We start from the raw sequence: 14,026 nt of genomic DNA, 5'->3' as shown, positions 1-14,026 counted from the left end.
CCCAGATGGACTTTGTGCCTAAGTTGCATAAGGGAGTACATCTCGTGTAACATTAAAAACCCCTCTTCCGAAAGGCTAATAGCTGCAATTTTAAGAAGCTTTTTTTGAAATTGAAATATGGATGTGGAAAGTGCACAGCAAATATTCCCCCATATAGGACAACAAAAGCTTTTCTTATTAAAACCAGCGCGCTCTTTTTATAAACATCCCAATTGTTTATTATCAGGTCAAAACTATCCTAGTTTAGTAAAAAAATGAATTGTAGCAGGTGCAACAAATTAATTTATAGCACGCTACCAACATATTGCGGTTTTATTAGAGAAATCCTTCCGAAATTTAACCATATGTTGGTAATATAATTTGCTGTTAGATTTCCTTTCCGGAAGTCGCTAAACACATCAAGTGTGCTATTATATAGGTATGTAGCATAGACTAATGTTTGTTAAGGGTGAAATGACATAACCACCTTCACTGTGAAACTTAGCTTACAGCGCTACGAGCCATTAAGTTGATTCAAAAAACGCATATCCACTTTTACATACATATGTATGTCGCCCGCTTTATTGAAAACTGATGCAACTGTTTTTTTTTTATACAATTGCAATTTTATGCAACATTCTGAGACTTAATATAAGTTTCAAAATACATTTTCAGTACAAAATCAACTACGGCCTGTGTTGCGTCTTTAATAAAATAAGTACAAGGCGCGATACACCTCCGAAGAGATTTAGGTAGAGCTTCTCTTCCAATTTTCGTCGTACTCTTTAAATTTTTCCTACAAGTTGGCGGGACAGGACCTACATGGCAGAAACACACTCTAGTGTTCGCCAAATCCGTGCCGAGGGGCGACTCCGCTTAGAAAATCTTGTTTCTAATTGAAACAAGTTGTTTCTAAAGTTTTGATGTTGCTTTGCTCGCGACTTGAACCCAGGATCATCGGTGTGGTAGGTGGAGCACCCTACCACCACACCACGGCGGCCGACAAATTTCAATGTGGGGGAATATATCATCGGCTAGCTTACGTGCAATTTTCTCTTTGTGTACAGGTTTAGGTACCATTCCTAACAGTTTAGCTTCACAGTAGTTACTCCCTTAAATGTCACGAGATTGCCAATTGTTGTATGCATTCACATAATTTAAAAACATATACATATACTATATAAATTAATATTCAGGCTTCTATTGACTTTGGTAATGTAGTACTGTCTAAGGAAGATGTTCTTAATGGGCTTATTTGGCTTAAGACGTCGTCGAGTACCGATATCGATGGGTTCTCTGCAATTTTCTTTAAACAATGTGATTCCCGATCCACTGTTATTAATTTTTAATAATTCGTTATCTACAGGTACTTTTATTGATGCGTGGAAATTAGCGTTCATTACACCTATTTTCAAGAGCGGCAATAAAAATTATATTACTAATTATAGGCCTATTTCAAAACTTTCCACCATTGCGAAGCTCTTTGAATGTATCATCCAAGATAAATTACGTTTCTGTGTTAGGAATTTTGTGTGTCCAGAGCAGCATGGATTTTTTCCAGGACGTTCAACTGTGTCATTTGACTATTTTCTCGGATGACTGCCTCGCAGCTTTTCAGGCAGGATATCAGGTTGACGCTGTGTATACTGAATTTTCCAAGGCATTCGATCGGGTCTCCCATGTTATTTTGATAAAAAAGTTAGCCTGTTTGGGCTTTCACTCAGTATTTTTGAGTTGGATTGAATCCTATTTATTTAATCGTCGTTGCATGGTTGTAGTTGATGGTGTTAGGTCTCATCCATTCGTTGCTTCCTCCGGTGTTCCACAAGGTAGTATCCTGGGTCCACTGTTTTTTGTCATGTTCATTAATGATATTCGCTCTTGCTTCTCTAAAGTAAGATTCTTGCTGTATGCAGATGACCTTAAGATATACCTGCCTATTCATAGCCTTCATGATGCGGTATTGTTGCAAGAAGCTTTGGATTAACTTAGTAACTGGTGTAATAATAATTGGTTATCACTTAACCTAAAAAAGTGCTTTCAAATAACTTTTTCGAAGCGTGTCAACTTGATTGATACCGTGTATCAAATATCAAACTCGCCCCTGTTGCGGGTTAGTGAAATTAAGGACTTGGGAGTAATATTTGACTCGAAGTTTTCGTTTTCAATTCATATTAATGTGTGCATTGCTAAGTCGTATGCTATGCTAGCTTTTGTTAGACGTCATAGCTTGGATCTCAGTGACCCATATACGCTAAAGCTTTTTTTATATTCCGCGTTTGTGCGATCCAAACTTGAGTACGCTTGTTTCATCTGGTCTCCGTATTATTCCTGCCATGTTGCAAGAATTGAACGAATCCAAAAAGTATTCGTACACTTTGCATTACGCAGTCTGCGCTTCTCGGATCCTATCCCGACTTATAAAGCTCGTTGCTTATTGATTAACTTAAAATTATTGCAGGACAGGAGGACAATTTTATCGCTGTCGTTCGTTTTCGATTTGTTACGTGGGGTTGTTGAGTGCCCTGTGCTCTTGGAGAGGATTTTCATTAATATACCGGCTAGAGTTCTTCGTGCTTCTGAGTTTTTTCATATTGGTGTTCTTAGGGCTCTTTATGCGCGGAATGCTCCAATTACTAGAGCCTTAATTGAGTTCAATAGAATTTCTAAATTTTGTGAGATAGATTATTTATATTAACATTGTTAACTACTTTACACTTTTATAATTAGCCTATAAGATTCTTTTGTAATTGGCTTAAATAAATAAATAAATAAACTATAAAATTAGTCCCTTAAAACTCAAACTTCGAACTTATAAAATTTCCCAACCAGAAAAGCAGTAAGACAATTTTCGAAATCAAGAAAGCAGTATAAAACAAATATTCTGCTATTATTCTCTCATATTTTGTTAAAAATATAAATGTTAAATTTTAACATTAAAATAATCTATATACATATATAAAAATCGAATTCTGTGTGTGTGTGTTAGCTATGGAAACGTATTTCCCACACTTCAATCATCACCAAATGTTGGTTATACATAGGTTCCTTCGATAAACACGAAGGTTTTAGGCTAAAAATAATTTCGATATATAAACGGGGCGTGGCACCTCCCATACAAATGGAATCTTTGGTACTGCATAACTCTGAAGGTATACATGCCAGAACATTGAAATTCAGTAAGGAGTTAGGTATATGAGGTCAATCCTAACACCACCAAGAAAATGTGAAATTAGGAAAAAGGGGCCTTGGCACCTCCCATAAATAGGGAATATAACATACTGCATATCTATGGATGTAGTAATGTTATGATAATGAAAATTGGTAAGGAGATATATGACGTTAAGTCCTAACACCTCCAGTAAAATGTGGGATTGGGAGAAAAGGGGCGTGGCACCTTCCCTACAAATAGGATTTTACAGAACTATAGATACCGTACAAACTTAGGTTATTTTAACACCTAAAGTTTGACTGCATTGTTGAGTTTGGCTGTTATTCCTTTTGGACGTTTAGTAATTTGCCGCCGTTAAAAAAATTTGATAGCTTCAGTCAATCTACATCTACATCTGTGTGTTACCTATGGAAACGTATTTCCCACACTTCAATCATCACCAAATTTCGGCTATAGGTTCCTTCGATCAAGACGAAGGTTTTTCATATTTCAGAATAAAGAATTTTAAATTTAAGTTTTTTTTGTCTATGCGAACGAGCAATCTTAGCTCCCAAATATGATCATGTTAACAAAATCAAGACCAAGAACTGCCAACCCCCTAATCCAGGGTGTTATGCGGACCGTGCCTATTGGACGATTTGCAGCCAGGGGATAAATTCGGCTGTATTCGAACGGAGCCTTCCGGATACCGGTCCCCCTCGGGAAGTATTGCTGGCCTTACCACAGTAAGGAGCGCTGCTGTGGCGGACGGTTCTTTCCCCGTATATAATACTGGACCGCTGAGCCCGCCTTGTCGGGCAGGTGGTCGTACGACTAAGATGAACGACTCATCATTACCTGATGTAATAAGGACGATGATAAGAGGAGGATTGAGTCGCAAGCCAAGGACGACAAATACGCATTAAGCGATGCGTCGGTCTCGGGGAGCAAAAGTAGTGCTGATTCAATGAATTCCGTGTTGGAGAAGCACACAAATGAAAACGGAGTAGAAGAGTGGTGAAGGGTACGGAGCAGAGGAAGTAAAATAGCTCTCTCGCAGTACCGTGCAGCGCTAATAATTGTACAACGCTTGGGAGCAGTGGTCGATGCGACAGATATGGAGATCGAGTGCTTGAAATGGGCCAATGAGGCGGTAGAAGTAGGTCGAAGGCAGTTCAAAAGGTTTGCTGCGAGAAACCCTCGGTTTTGCAACCGGTACGAGGAGGTAGAAGCGTCGAATGGCAGAATGAAGGGGCAACGTTCGGCGGAAGGCGACAAGCCTGCTTTCAAGAGGCAGAAAGGACCCAGTCTTAGAGCCGCGAGGCAGGACAGTCGCATAGACTAGACAAGTCGGCCAAAAGCTGTAAGACAGATGGGCCCCAATAGCGAGGTAGCAACTACCTCGAAAGGTGCGAGTCAGGGGAAAGTTCCAACTACGGTTAACGCTAAGACTCCGGTTTTCTCGGAGGTGATAAAGGGAGTTAACGCTAAGACTCCGGCTTTCTCGGAGGTGCCAAAGGGAGATAACACTAAGACTCCGGCTTTTCCCGATAAGATGACTGATGTGGCAAAGCAGTCACTGACTGTGGCGCTGGTTGATCTTAGCAGTTCTTTCAGACAAATGACTACAGAAAGGTGGAGATCTGTGGAAAGGGAGCTTATTACCTTAATGCTTAAGATAATGCGGGAACAGCCAAGTAAGCCCCTTCCAACCTTTGATTCGGGTGGATGGTATAATGGTGTGAAGATGATAGCGTGCGACAACATCGCGAGCTTGCGGTGGCTGGAGGAAGTGGTTCCAAACCTCCAAAGGCAAGGCACGAACGCGCGGTTTGAGGTGGTGGATAAAGCGCAAATCCCCACGGTACCAGAGGTTAAGGTATGGATACCATGCGTGATGAAGTCGGAGGATACACTGCGACTTCTGTATAATCAGAATCCGAACATACCGACACAGGATTGGAAGGTACTTACTGTATATCGGCCTACCGAGGAAGGTCAGTTCTACATCTTCCAAATAAACAAGCAGGCGGAGGATATTTTGTACACGCAGCTTGGCAAAATGTCCTTTGGCACTGGCAAAATTTACATGCGACTCAGGAAAAGAAGTCCCGAGGATAAAAATCTTAACACGCTAGAGGTGGGCGAAGTCGAAAAGGACCTCAAAAGCCTAAGAGAAAAAAGACAGTTGGAGGTCCCCGACGTCACCACGAAGTTGTTAGAAGAGGAACAACCGCCAAATGGTGCTGTGACTCGCACAGAGGAGCACCCGGCACAACAGTTACGAGAGGCTGAAGGGGGCCTCGAATACTCTAAACCAAAAGGCAAGGGGAGGACGGCGATGTCACGACGAAGCTGCTGGAGGGGGACAATCAGCCCAATGGTGCTGCGAGTTCTACTGATAAACCTCCAACACAGTAAAGTGGCGTCGAGCGAACTCCTCCTAACCCTGGAGGAGGGTTCGTTTGACGTGGCGCTGATCCAGGAGCCGTGGCTCTCATCGGAAGGAAAGGTTTCCGGACTTAGCGCGCGCGGGTTTAGCGTTTCCTACGCTCAAATGGAAGGACGGGTGCGAGCTGTAGTAATGGTAAGAAAACAGCTGCATTCATACATGCTACCTAATTACACTACCGAGGACCTCGTAGTGGTGGCCGTTGAGCAAAAGAGTACGCAGGCATATTTCCTGGCGGCCTGCTACATGGCCCATGCTGCGGAGGTTCTACCGATGGAGTGCAAAAGGCTAGTACAGGAGGAAGGGCGCAGAGGGCAGTTGGTCATAGGCGCAGATGCAAATGCGTACCACAAAGCATTGGGAGGGGCAGATACAAACGAGAGAGGTGAATCTCTATTTTGTTACATCCTGCAAACCAATTTGCAGATAGCCAACAGGGGTAATGTCCCTACATAAATTTTGTCCAACATCCAGCAATGTTCTGGATATTACATTGAGCTCGGAGCGTTATATATCAAGGTATGATTGGATGGTTCTTGATAGACCATCGTTCTCCGACCATGCGTATATCAGCTTCAGCATCCCCCTAAAGAGGGTAGAGAAGGGAGGAACCTTTAGAAACCCTAGGTCAACGAACTGGACTAAATTCCAGAAACAGGTAGAAACAAAACTGGGAGAACCCAAAGAGGTTTCCAAAGTGGAGGAACTGGAGGTATCGAATGAATTCCTAACAAGGGCGCCTATGATTGCGTATAACAAAGCTTGCCCTCTAAGAATATTCAGAGGAAAAGCAAAGCCGCCATGGTGGAGCAATGAGCTGAGTCTTCTAAGAAGACAGGTAAAAGAAATGTTTAAGCTCGCAAAGACCGCGGAAAGCAAAGCGTGTCGGGACGAGTACAGGGATCTACTGAGGATCTACAAGCGCGAAATTTCCAGCACGGTTGAAAAAAGTCCTATCAAATTGGTCCAGGGACTAATAAAGAAAGAGAACGGGGAATGGTCACGTAATAGTGAGGAATCCCTTGAGGTGCTTCTCGACACACATTTTCCATCGGGAAACGGTTTAGACTAGCCAGCAGACATCACTCACATTTCGATCACGGAGCGGAAAGTGCCGTTCTTGGAGACCGATACCAAGATCGAATGAGCAGTGAAAACGTTTTCTAAGTTTAAATCGCCGGGCCCAGACGGTATATTCCCGGCCATGCTACAAGTTTCAAGTATGGCGGTCGTGGAATGGCTTAAAATAATATTCGATGGCTGCACAAGGCTGAATCATGTACTGCATTCTTGGAGAACTGCTCGTCTAGCTTGCCTACCAAAGGCAGGGAAGATCGGTCACGTGTATCCCAAAGACTATAGAGTCTAGTATAGACCCATTAGCTTAACATCGTTTCTGCTCAAAACCTTTGAGAGATTGATAGATGTGTACATAAAGTCCAACGTGGATGAAAAGCTGCTCTCCACAACACAGCATGCATACACCAAATACAAGTCGGTAGACACCGCATTGCATAGGGTGGTAATTAGCATAGAGAAATCCCTGGAATATAAGGAGTGTGCTCTAGGAGTCTTCTTGGACATTGCCGGGGCTTTCAATAATGTTTCTAAATGGGCGATTATGGATGGTATTATTACATTAAAGTACATCCCGCCTTAATCAGATGGATCAGCTGTATGTTAAATTGCAGGAAGATTACATCACAATGTGGATTGTAAGAGACCACGAAATCAGTGGACAGGGGCACGCCGCAGGGACGGGTGCTATCACCTCTGCTGTGGACGCTGGTCATCAACCAACTGCTCAGGCGATTCGATGAGGGGCCCGCAAAACTTACGGCTTACGCAGGTGACGTTGCAATTGTCATAAGTGGAAAGTGCCTTTCAACGATTAGTTCTTTGATGGATCGGGCGCTTCGGGATATTCATACCTGGGCATCTAATGTTGGGTTGAAAGTAAATTCGGAGAAGACGGATATGGTCTTGTTTACAAAGAGGTACAAGGTCCCAAATTGGACCAGGCCTAAGTTAGGAGGGGTGACTTTACAGGAGAAATCTTGCACAAAATATATAGTAATCATCCTACACAGTAAGTTGTCATGGAAGCTCAACGTGGCGGAGAGGATGAAGAAGTGAATGCGTGTTAGAATATAATCACTCCCTGGAGAGTATCGGGACAGGGAGAAGCATACATCTATATTGGATCCCAGGGCATATGGGAATAGATGGGAATGAAAAAGCGGACGAACTAGCTAAAAAGGGCGCATCCATTGAAGCTTGCTCCGTAGACGTCCCAATTAGACTGGGCGAGATTAAGCGGAGGTGACAGGTGCACCTGATCGACCAAGCGGGAAAGGCGTGGGTTCAAGCGCGGGGCTGTAAAATGTCGAAGATTATGTGTAGGTCTTACAACCTTAGACTAACAAAGCTGCTTCTATCATTGAACTGAGAGGACTGTAGACTCATGACGGGTATTCTGACTGGATACTGCCTTCTGGCGTCACATGCCTTTAAATTAGGCTTGGTCAGTGATAGCAGATATAGGAAGTGCGGGTTGGAGGAAGAAACGATCGAGCACGTTCTGTGCTCGTGCCCTGCACTTGCCAGGCTAAGACTCCAGCTATTAGAAGTGATACAGCTGTCAGATCTAGAAGCAGCAAGTTGCTTAAGTCCTAGGAAGCTTCTAGTATTTGCCAAGAGGACGGAGTTATTTTATAACATAGGTCCTGATTTTTGATAGGGTTTTTCAGTTTGGTCATTAAAACAAACTTCTGGTAACACTATGGACTCAATCAGTCTATGTGAGGTCCTCATGGACCGGTCAGTTCAACCTAACCTAACAAAATCAATGATCGAATTCAAAACCAAATTCTTGGTGAAGTGGCGAAAAATAAATCGATCGACACAGTTACAGATGAAGATCAAATTGTGAATTATCCAATTGAATTTCTAAACTTTTTAGAACCGCCTGGAATGCCTGCGCTTACATTAACTTTGAAAATTGGCTCACCAATCATGCTTCTTCGGAATTTAAACCCACCAAAATTGTGCAATGAAACCAGACTTTGCGTTAAGGAATTAATGCCGAATGTGATCGAAGCAACAACCATCAGCGGTAAAAGCGAAGGTGAAAATGTGCTCATTCCACGGATCCCAATTGAAAACTTAAGCTGGCGGCTTCCAGATTAGTTTCTCTCAGGGGGGTTAGAAATAAAAGGCAATGATTAATATTAAAAATTACACTAATATTTTATTTCAACGGAATGTGCAATAGAAAAAAATTAGAACTAGAGTTTAAAAAGCAAACATGCACTTGCTACAGTTTTACCTTTTTATATGTTCGGGGACTCTGCGTTCTGGCGGTGACGATCGCTGGAGTGACCTTTTTTGTGGATTTGAAATACTTGTAGTTTAAACAAAGAACTTACGAGCGTGCGTATCCTGCTGCGGCTTTAATCCAAGTGAACGAGTTCCCTTTCCACGCATTCCGTTTACCGCCAAAACTAACAGGCCTTTGGCGGGGTAACTTAACGAAACGTCACTTTTTCTTTTAGTATAAGTGCTAACGGCCGTAACAAATAAGCGGTTTAGTATTAGATTGCATTAGGGTGGCCGACCCTTAATTTTCCTTTGGGATTAGCCTGCTGGCCTAAACATGCCGGCCCCCTTGCGGTACGCAACCTCGCCTTGCCCTGCTGCTAGAGTAGACAATATCTAGAGGGAGAAAGATGAGAAATTTGTGGATGGACAGACTGTACGCATGAGTTCAAAGTATAACATATTCTTTATTACAAATTTCATAATTTAAAAGCAAATTCAAAATTCATTTTTTTTTTTGGATATTTATCTGCGACCATTTAGGCTCTGGATACTCCAGAGAGCACGAAGCCGAATATCATGCTTTGCGCCAAGAGCGGGCCGAATGACGCTGGCAGAACTTGATTTAGAATAATGTCGGCATATACGTCTGCCCCGAGAACTAGGCGTACTGGCGACGCGACGTAGAATTTTGGATCGGCGAGACAGATGTGTGTATACCTAGCCGCGATGGCTGGATCCAGGCTGTGACTAGGCGCCACTCGGTGGAAATGTGGTGTGACGACGGCATGGGTCGCAATGCGTTTGTTGTCGCCGTGGTTCCCCCGCAGATGCACCACACAGCCTATCTGGCTACCCACTCGAATTTCGTCCAGCCGCAGATCCCGGACCAAGTCGGCCGATATGAAGGTTGACGGCGAACAAACATCGATTAGCGCTCGAACCAGGTGAAGTCGTCCTCCAGCTTCAATTTTCACTATAGCAGTCGGTGGAATCGATATCATGGGCCGCAGTACCGGTCCAGCCCTGTACGTCCACTGCGGAACGTTAGCGGCGTCCTTAGCTGGCGAGTGGCAATGACTCCTCGAGAATCGGCGGCGGTCGACGTAGAGCGAGGCAGGCTAGTCGTGATGGCTTCGTGACGGCGATTTGTGCTGTTGTTGGCCAGCTGGGGGCATTGTCGTTGTCGGCGACGACGGTGAGGGGTTCTGTTCGACCGTTGGCGCTCATGTTGTGGCAGGGGCCGGAAGAGCCGTGGTTCCGATCCCCCTGATAGTCGGAAGGGCAGTGGTTCCGATCTATCGAAGAGTCGGAAGGGCAGTGGTTCCGATCTCTCTTGGACCATGCTGGCCGGTTGAGAATAGGTGTCCCTCTCCGTGGTTTCTCGTTCCATTTCCTCCGCCTCAATATCGGAGGCGTATAGTGATAACGCCCCTTCGTGGTTCTCGCGTTCTTCCTCCTCTACCTGTACGCTCCACGGCTTGTACGGCTCACGCGAGGCTTTGGTTTGCTCATCCACGTGAAGGGTGGTGTGGTGTTTCTCGCCACATCGCCTACATCTCCCGTTGCTTGTGCAACCAGCCGTGCGATGCGCCATGGAGAGGCAATTGCCACAATAATTGCCCAGAATAGCTTCGCGCATCCGTTCCTCAGGCGTCTTTGAACGGTAGACTGGGCATAGACGGATCGGATGACTAGCCGAACACAAATGGCATGGGACCTTGAAGTAGCTGGCCTTTTTTTCATATACCTTGCGCAATTGGCCGTAGCGGGTCATGATGCCTGCAATGAGACTCCTTAAGTCATATTATATATGTATTGATTATTTTTCAAAAAAAATAACTGGTTGTGGCTGAGTGACGAGATTACCTCAAAATTGTGACTTATAAAATTTTTCGGAACCCGGTATGCCAATTTCGGTATACAAAATTTAGAAACAGGTATACAAATTTAGGCATACAAAATTAGGTATACAAAATTTAGAAACAGGTATACAAATTTAGGTATACAAAATTTAGAAACAGGTATACAAATTTAGGTATACAAAATTTAGAAACAGAGTTCAAAATTTGAAGTTATCTTTGTGTCCCCTAGTGTGTTTTAAATTGCAGAAACTTGCTATAAATGGTGGTGATGTTTACTATAAGCCACCCTGGGCTCCCACCAACCAGGACATTTATCCATTATGTGGACATTCCCTACAAAAAATTTGGTCACAAAACTTACCCACGCCCATGCAAATGTGACTATGAATATAACCTGTGGCTGTAAAATGACTAGTCAAATGACGTGGATTGACGCGGCGTCTTTGCAGGGTTATTACACTGGTGGCTAGATCGGTTATTGCCCATTCCCTTGTATGTGACAATACTACTCTTTCTCCTCATACGTTCGTAAACGATTTGGTATACTCTTTTAATTGGTATTTCATTGAATACCAACGTCTTACTTGCTATTAACGACCTACCAGAATATTTGGTACATTTGGCTTTTTGGGCTTAAATGGTGCAGGGTGAGTCAAGTGCTCATTAATTGCGGCCATGGGTGTTGACATCACTGCTTGTTGCTTGGTTATTAAAGAGAGAGAGAGAAATGAGAATGAGAAATGTCATTGTGAAAAATTCCACGCGGTTGTACGGTGGCATAGCAGCGGTAAGTATAGTAATTTTATTGTAATTTCTTATTACTTCATTTTTCTTATATTTTCAGGACCAAATATCTGCAATACATGATGAGGAAATCAAAGGAAAGGTTGAGGATAAACCTGCATTGATGCCGCGTACAAATACGACAATAAATGGAAAGATGATTGTAAAGCATGGATACTTAGATTATTTAGGTTAAATAACAGCATAGCCGCAACCATTCCATTTATTTCTGTGCGTAGAAAGACCGCTTCACCAAGTGCCAACCGATGAGCATGGTGCTCCAAAGCGTTAACTCCAACTCGCCGTTTTAGGAATGCCCTAGTCAGAACTGCCACCTGTATTGAGTTTATTGGGACTTGGTGATAATGAAACCGTCACCAATATTTTACTTTGATTTACATTCTAGTTGTAGCGTATCACGAAGACACATTCGCAGCATAATGAAAAATATATTAGACGTGATGTCAGTTCAAAAGCGCATTGAAGCAAATAAACTACAGAAATTGAAGCCCACACATTATCGCAAAATCGAAAAACCCAGTGTAGTGCCTAGTTCTTGTTCGATAACATCAGCAAGTGCAGCTGTAATATATCATCGTTTCGTTAATGAAATTCCCCGCTCTGATTATGACGAATATCTTATTGCTGCTTCTGCTTTGTATTTGGCTGGCAAAATCAAGGACGATCCTGTTAAGATACGCGATGTCATAAATGTTACATATCATACTCGTGAATCGTGGTTCGCAGCCGCTTGAATTGGGCGATGAATATTATTGGTCCATTGCGCGATGCAGTAGTACAAGCAGAGCGACTTATTGCCTTATAATTTGATTTAAATATCGAGCAGCCACATAAGTATTTGCTCTATTATATGAAATGCTTACAAACATGGTTGGGCCTTACTGTCTGGTTTTCAGTACCGATTGCAAAGTCGGCAGCATCATTTCATCACAATGCAAAAATCTTAAATCACAAACCATCGACTATTGCCCTATGCTGTCTATCGCTTGCTCTGCAATCATACGGCGTACAGGTGCCCTTAGCTGATGAATCATACGAGGCATCGATAAGGTATGCGTCATTTGTCACCGATGTGACCAAAGAAAACCACTGGGCAATAATTGAGGACGTTATAGAGACTTATAGGTAAGAAAGTGAAATTTTCCTACATTTGCTCTAAATTAAACATTTTGTAATTCATAGGTGATGGAACACTCACTATTTGCAACGGTCGTAAAACAGAATTGTACTATTGCGATAATTAGAACATCAATCATTCAACGTTATTCAATTTCATCCTATATACTACGATTCCATGGAAGCTAATTATTTAAGTAATTAATTTACGGGCTCATGTCGAGACTCACATGGGGCTGCACGAATCGACGTGTGTTCGACCTTTTGGGTTACTTCCGGGTTTTGGACATTTTGATTAATTTGCAATTCCTACTAAATAAAGTTGATAAAAATGCCATATGCGAACCAACCGTTTGTACACACTACCGAGTTGACGATAGGGTAAAATTGACTGTATAAGACACCGAGTTGAATTTCTTGCACATCGCATCGGACTCATACCTCTAATATCTGACGAAGTCGTGGAGCGGTTGCAATGTACGTGGTATGGTGTTCGTTTAGATTTCTGTCGGGAATGCCGCTTCGAATTTACAGTGGATTGGAACAGTACCGACGAGTATGCGCTTCAATACAAATGGAAGCCTGATATTAGCTCTACGACATCGTTTTAATTACTCTGCGTCGTGGTCACGAACTCAAGCGGAGAGCGTACGCAACAAGGGGTTGGCGCAGAACTCACCAAATGGAATCCATTAGCTTGCGTTTGTGTTTAACATGATCCCGATAATGCTGTGCACCACGCTTTATGTCCCAAACCTGATGAATGGCCAACAAGCGAACATACTGAATTGGAAGATGATTAATGTGAGGCACCTTACAACAGGGAAGCAACAACCGAATGAAATGTCAGATGATGCGATCAAGCCGGAAGGATGGTCATTATGGGAGTACAGGTGTTGACGAACAAAATAAAATAGGTCAGCTAACAAAAAATAATCTTCAAATTTAGGGGCGGGCATTAGCAACTTTTTTTTCGACCCAGTCTAGTAGTCAGTGTATTCAACATCAACATACCAGTTGGCATACTACTCAGTCTATGCATCAATGTAATAACAGTTGACATACTAGTAGATATTTCAATCAGCATCCTACTATTTAATATACTAGTCTCAGTTGGGTTGAAAAATTACTTGAAAATTGATAAATTAGCTCAAATTTATGTTATTCATTACATTTCATATTGTTACGAATATTAGCAAAACTAAGGGGTGCTGCTATCTCTAAGCCGATGCTAAGCAGTGACGTGAATTCACATCAATAATTCAATCATTATGTATCTACATAAACGAATCAATAATTGCGTTTACACATATGTACGTATACGAACAGCGGAGAAGCACT

The 14,026-nt window shown here is 42.7% G+C and overlaps 1 protein-coding gene and 1 pseudogene across 7 annotated transcripts in view; one reads left to right on the top strand and one right to left on the bottom strand.

Moving 5' to 3' along the window:
• acj6 (abnormal chemosensory protein 6) overlaps positions 1–14,026 on the bottom strand; it is a 1,105,866-nt gene that overhangs the window by 612,457 nt on the left and 479,383 nt on the right. The gene's annotated exons all lie outside the window — the stretch shown is intronic.
• Positions 11,989–12,728, top strand: LOC137247691 (cyclin-Q-like; annotated as a pseudogene).

This window comes from Eurosta solidaginis, chromosome 4 (assembly GCF_040869045.1).
Source record: "Eurosta solidaginis isolate ZX-2024a chromosome 4, ASM4086904v1, whole genome shotgun sequence".
NCBI classification, from domain to species: Eukaryota; Metazoa; Arthropoda; class Insecta; order Diptera; family Tephritidae; genus Eurosta; species Eurosta solidaginis.
Note: the sequence above shows the minus strand (reverse complement) of the source record. Positions and strands in the feature narration are given on the sequence as shown.